Raw genomic sequence first — 6,468 nt, forward strand, 5'->3', positions numbered from 1 at the left:
ACGACGCAATTTAAGATATGAAGATTTGGGGACCTCGTTGAAACGCTTAACATGACGGCCTAGTGACAGTGGAGGCTCAATGGAGATGTGACGGGCATCACCGTGGGGTTGCATCGGAGGAGGAGGAGGTTGAAAGGTTGGATGACGAGTGCCGGGCTTGGGGGCAGCGACGCGGACGCCAACCATCGGGGACGGATCCACCTCTTCAAGCTCATCCTCAAAACCCGACCCCTCCAAAGAGGAATCACTGGACGAGCTGGGAGGAAGAGCGGCATGTTTCCGAGGGTGATCTTCCTCCTGGGAGTCGTCGGAGCCACCACGACGAGACGGACGAGCCGGCCCTTCGGCGACTTGCTTGCGAGCAGAGTGCTTGGACCGAGGCATCATGACCTAGGGGAGAAAGAAAGCACATGTCAACACCCCTCCATAGATCAGGGTGAATGCATGAGGAGGGGGGAGGGAAGGTTGTGCCCTACCTTGAGAGGAAGAGCACGGAGGAGCCGAGCGGCATGCTGGAGCAGGGGGTCGACGGACTGGCCGAGGAGAGAAACTCCGAGCAGAACGGGCTGGACGGGCCGGACGGCGAGTCGCAGATCCGTGGCGGGGAGAAACCCCGGCGAGGGGTACGGCGGCGGGCGGCTGTGGGGAGTGGAAGCACGGCAGGAGCGGCGGCGGCGGCGGTGAAACAAGTGGAGAGGATGTGGTTGGTTGACAAACCCTACGGCGCAGTATATATAGAGCCCAGTAAAAACGTACGGACGTCCGGAACCTACGGACGACCGGAGTCACATATTCGTCCGGACGTCCGGGAACGGACAGACGACCGGAGTCCGGACCATCAACAAATAGAGGATGACAGAGATGATTCTACGGACGACCGAGGGCTTCGGACGACCGGGCAGATTGTAACAAAAAGGTTTTTACGGACGTCCGGAGTCTTCCGGACGTCCGGAGCTTCATTGTCTAGGCCAACTTAAGGGAACCAGAGTGGATTTTACGGACGTCCGGAGAGGCCGGACAACAGGTCGAAAGTAATCAGAGCAGAATATACGGACGTCCGGATGCTTAGGACGTCCGGCAGTGAAATACCACACGGACGTCCGGAACGTACGGACGTCCGATGCCAGAAGTTTTGACAGGAGGCAAGAATGCAGGTGCTGATCATGATGAGGAGAAAAGCATTTTTTTTCACAGTAAAACTTATTTATGTAGTAACTCATATCCTACCTTACTCAATCAAAGCCATATACTACAAGTGGTAGCTAATGCCACAATGTTTGAGTAGACACGACATGACACAGAAAGACTTGAACTTTGAGTACATAGTCACTACTCCATCATGTTAAAGCACCATAGGTCTAGACCCATGGATACTTTGAGAGTGTTGGTTCTTTTTATGCATTGAGTAGGGCGAGAGCATTCATGAATTGAATGTCTCCCCCTAAGTATATGCCTACATCATGACAAGACATTAGATTCATGCATGAATGGGTACTAGATTTCACATAATGTTGTCAAGCTCCAAGATACCAAGTTCACGCCTAAGTCGACAGAACCTTGCTTCATCTAGAGGTTTGGTGAAGATATCTGCTAGTTGAAAATCTGTACCAATGTGATCAATGTGAATATCACCCTTTTCAACATGATCTCTCAAGAAATGATACCTAATATCAATGTGTTTGGTGCGGAGATGATCTTTGGGGTTCTCTCAGCAATATTGATGGCACTTTCATTATCACACAGAAGAGGCACATTTCTATAGGTGATACCTTAATCCTTCAACATTTGCCTCATCCATAACAACTGAGTTGCACAACTAGCGGCAGCAATGTATTCAGCTTCTGCGGTAGAGAGAGCAATACAATTTTGTTCTAGGACCAACTCACCAAGGATCGTCCAAGAAAATGACATGCACCGGATGTGGACTTACGATCCACTTTGTCTCCAGCCCAATCCGCATCCGTGTACCCAATGAGATCAAACTTAGCATCCTTGGGGTACTAGAGGCCCAACTTTGGGGTGTGAACAAGGTATCTAAGAATATGCTTAACCGCCTTATGATGACTTTCCTTAGGGAAAGCTTGAAATCTAGCACACATGCATACACTGAACATGATGTCTGGTCTAGATGCACAAAGATAAAGCAATGAACCAATCATAGAGCGGTAAGTAGATGGGTCGAAAGGAGTACCATTTGTGTCTTCAGTGAGAGTGATTTTGGTTGGCATGGGTGTCTTGCATGGACTAGCGTCAGACATACCAAACTTTTCTAGAATATCCTTGAGGTACTTTGCTTGAGATAAGAAAATTCCTTCTTGAAATTGTTGAATTTTAAATCCGAGAAAGAACTTCAAATCCGTATTGAGTGACATTTCAAAATTCTTGGTCATTGAATCCACAAACTTCTTGCACAAATGAATGTTAGGAGAACCAACAATGATGTCATCTACATAGATTTGGCATAGAATCAAATCACCCTTGTCCCTCTTAGTAAAAAGAGTGGGATCGATCACCCCTCTCACAAAACCATCATCGAGTAAAAACTTCTTCAAATGATCATACCAAGCACGAGGTGCTTGTTTGAGGCCATACAAAGCCTTATGAAGTTTATACACATAGTCTTTGTGAAAGGGATCAACGAAACCGGGTGGTTGTGACACATATACTTCTTCTTGTAGAGGACCGTTAAGGAAAGCACTCTTCACATCCATTTGATGTAATGTAAAACCATTGAAAGCGGCATAAGCAAGTAAAATGCGAATGGATTCAAGGCGGGCAACGGGGGCAAAGGTCTCACCAAAGTCCAAACCTTCAACTTGTGAGTACCCTTGTGCCACTAACCTTGCCTTGTTGCGGATGATGACACCATTTCATCTTGCTTGTTCTTGAAAATCCATTTTGTTCCAATGACGTTGTGCTCGATGGGCGGCCTCTTGACTAGTGACCACACTTGGTTGCGTTCAAAACTGTTCAACTCTTCTTGCATCGCAACAAGCCAATCATTGTCCATCAATGCCTCTTGTACCTTGAGTGGTTCAATACTAGACACAAACGAGAAGTGAGCACAAAAGTTTGTCAAATGTTTACGAGTGACTCTACCTTCCGAGATGCCGGTGAGGATTTTGTCAACATCAACACGACCGGCTACTCGAGGCATGATGGAGGTGAGGGTTTCACGAGGTTCAACTTCATGTCCATCATCCACATCTTCAACATATGGATCATTCACGTGTGGAGGAAGATCTTCTTGTTCATGTTGCATTTGTTGAGGTTCATCATCCATGATTGGACTTTCTTATTCTTGCTCTTGATGATGATCTTGTTCTTGATGATTATCATTAAGTGAGACTTGATCAACCTCATCAACTTGGGCCAAGGGTATAGGTTGAACACTAGGAACTTGTGTTGGTATGGATGTTGAAGTAGTTTGATGATGCGTGAGACCTCCATCTTCTTCTTGATCATCATGAGGTTCTTGTTCCATAGGAAGAAGTGCACCAACACCCATGTTCAAAATGTCTTGAGAAGCATCTTCTTCACCTACATCACTTAGATCAACTTGCTCCCCATGGGAGCCATTAAATTCATCAAACACCACGTCACAAGTTTCTACAACACATCCATTGGATTTGTTGTAGACTCTATAGGCGTGAGAGTTTGATCCATAACCAACAAATATACCCTCAATTGTTTTGGATTGAAATTTTCCTAACCGTTCTCTTTTGTTGAGAATGAAACATTTGCACCCAAATACACGAAAGTACTTGACATTTGGCTTGTTTCCAGTTAGAAGCTCATATGGAGTCTTTTCCAATATAGTGCGGAGGAAGAGTCGGTTTGATGCATGACATGCGGTATTGACAGCTTCAGCCCAAAAACTATGTGGTGACTTGTATTCATCCAACATGGACCTTGCCAATTCTACAAGTGTACAATTCTTCCGTTCGGCTACACCATTTTGCTGAGGAGTGTATGGAGCTGAATATTGATGCTCAATCCCTTCATCACTAAGAAATTCTTCCAAGGTATAGTTCTTGAACTTAGAGCCATTGTCACTCCTTATTGCCCGGATTTCTTTGTCAAACTTGCGTTGGGCTTGCTTGGCAAAATCAATGAAGGTGATCTTCGTTTCATCCTTGGACTTGAGGAAGAACACCCATGTATATCTTGAGTAATCATCAACAATGACAAGCCCATACTTTTTCCCACCAAGACTATCCCATGAAGGAGGCCCAAAAAGATCCACATGAAGGAGCTCCAGGGGCCTTGAAGTAGATACTATGTTCTTGGGTGGGTGCTTTGATTGATGTTGCTTCCCAGCTATGCATGCACTACACACACGATCTTTCTCAAAAGAGACATTGGTTAGTCCAAGGATGTGATTCCCCTTTAAGAGATCTTGAAGATTTCTCATGCCAACATGGGCTAGCCGGCGATGCCATAGCCACCCCTTGTCAGCCTTGGCCATTAGACAAGTTGCATGGAATGTGCTCTCTTTCGAGAAATCAACCATGTAAAGGTTGCCATCCAACTCTCCAACAAAGGCCACTTCGAGAGTATCTCTCTTAAAGACTTTCACATCCGTTAGTCCAAAAAGTGTATCATAACCAACAGAAGCCAATTGGCGAATAGAAAGCAAGTGATATTTAAGGGATTGGACAAGCATAACATTTGCAAGAGACATGTCGCTGGTGATAGCCACCTTGCCCAATCCAAGTACATGTCCTTTTGAACCTCCACCAAACATAATGCTCATGAATGGTTGAATAGCTTCCATGAAATCGTAGAGCAATTTGCTATCTCCGGTCATATGATTTGTACATCCACTTGTTGGGGAACGTTGCAGAAAATTAAATTTTTTTCTATGGTTTCACCAAGATCCATCTATGAGTTCATCTAAGCAACGAGTCAAGGGAGTGAGTTTGCATCTACATACCACTTGTAGATCGCGTACGGAAGCGTTAGATGGAGCGGTGATGATGGAGTCGTACTCGCCGTGATTCAGATCACCGGAGATCCTAGCGCCGAACGGACGGCACCTCCGCGTTCAACACACGTACGGTGCGTGTGACGTCTCCTCCCTCTTGATCCAGCAAGGGGGAAGGAGAGGTTGATGATGATGGCTCCAGCAGCAGCACAATGGCGTGGTGGTGGTGGAACAGCAGCACTCCGGCAGGGCTTCGCCAAGCACGTGACGGAGGAGGAAGAGGTGTAGAAGGGGGAGGGGGCGCCAGGACTTCAGGGTGCGGCTGCCCCTCTGCCCCCTCCCTTTATATAGGCCCCCAAGGGGGGGCGCTGTCCCTGGGAGATTCAATCTCCCAAGGGGGCGGCGGCCAAGGGGGGAGGAGTGCCCCCCAAGGCATGTGGTGCGCCCCCCCACCCTAGGGTTTCAACCCTAGGCGCAGGGGGTGGGCCTAGGGGGTGCACCAGCCCACTATGGGCTGGATCCCCTCCCACTTCAGCCCATGGGGCCCTCCGGGATGGGTGGCCCCACCCGATGGACCCCCGGGACCCTTTCGGTGGTCCCGGTACAATACCGGGTGACCCTGAAACTTTCCCGATGGCCGAAATACCACTTCCTATATATAATTCTTTACCTCCGGACCATTCCGAAACTCCTCGTGACGTCCGGGATCTCATCCGGGACTCCGAACAACATTCGGTATACTGCATACTCATATTCATACAACCCTAGCGTCACCGAACCTTAAGTGTGTAGACCCTACGGGTTCGGGAGACACGTAGTCATGACCGAGACGGCTCTCGGGCAATAACCAACAGCGGGATCTGGATACCCATGTTGGCTCCCACATGCTCCTCGATGATCTCATCGGATGAACCACGATGTCGAGGATTAGAACAACCCCGTATACAATTCCCTTAATCATTCGGTACGTTACATGCCTGAGGCTCGATCGTCGGTATCCCAATACCTCGTTCAGTCTCGTTACCGGCAAGTCACTTTACTCGTACCATAATGCATGATCCCGTGACCAAACACTTGGTCACTTTGAGCTCATTGTGATGATGCATTACCGAGTGGGCCCAGAGATACCTCTCCATCGTACAGAGTGACAAATCCCAGTCTCGATCCGTGTCAACCCAACAGACACTTTCGGAGATACCTGTAGTGCACCTTTATAGTCACCCAGTTACGTTGTGACGTTTGGTACACCCAAAGCACTCTTACGGTATCCGGGAGTTACACGATCTCATGGTCTAAGGAAGAGATACTTGACATTGGAAAAGCTCTAGCAAAACGAACTACACGATCTTGTGCTATGCTTAGGATTGGGTCTCGTCCATCACATCATTCTCCTAATGATGTGATCCCGTTGTCAATGACATCTAATGTCCATAGTCAGAAACCATGACTATCTGTTGACCAACGGGCTAGTCAACTAGAGGCTCACTAGGGACATGTTATGGTCTATGTATTCACACGTGTATTACGATTTCCGGATAATA

Source organism: Triticum dicoccoides, chromosome 5B, assembly GCF_002162155.2.
Source record: "Triticum dicoccoides isolate Atlit2015 ecotype Zavitan chromosome 5B, WEW_v2.0, whole genome shotgun sequence".
NCBI lineage: Eukaryota > Viridiplantae > Streptophyta > Magnoliopsida > Poales > Poaceae > Triticum > Triticum dicoccoides.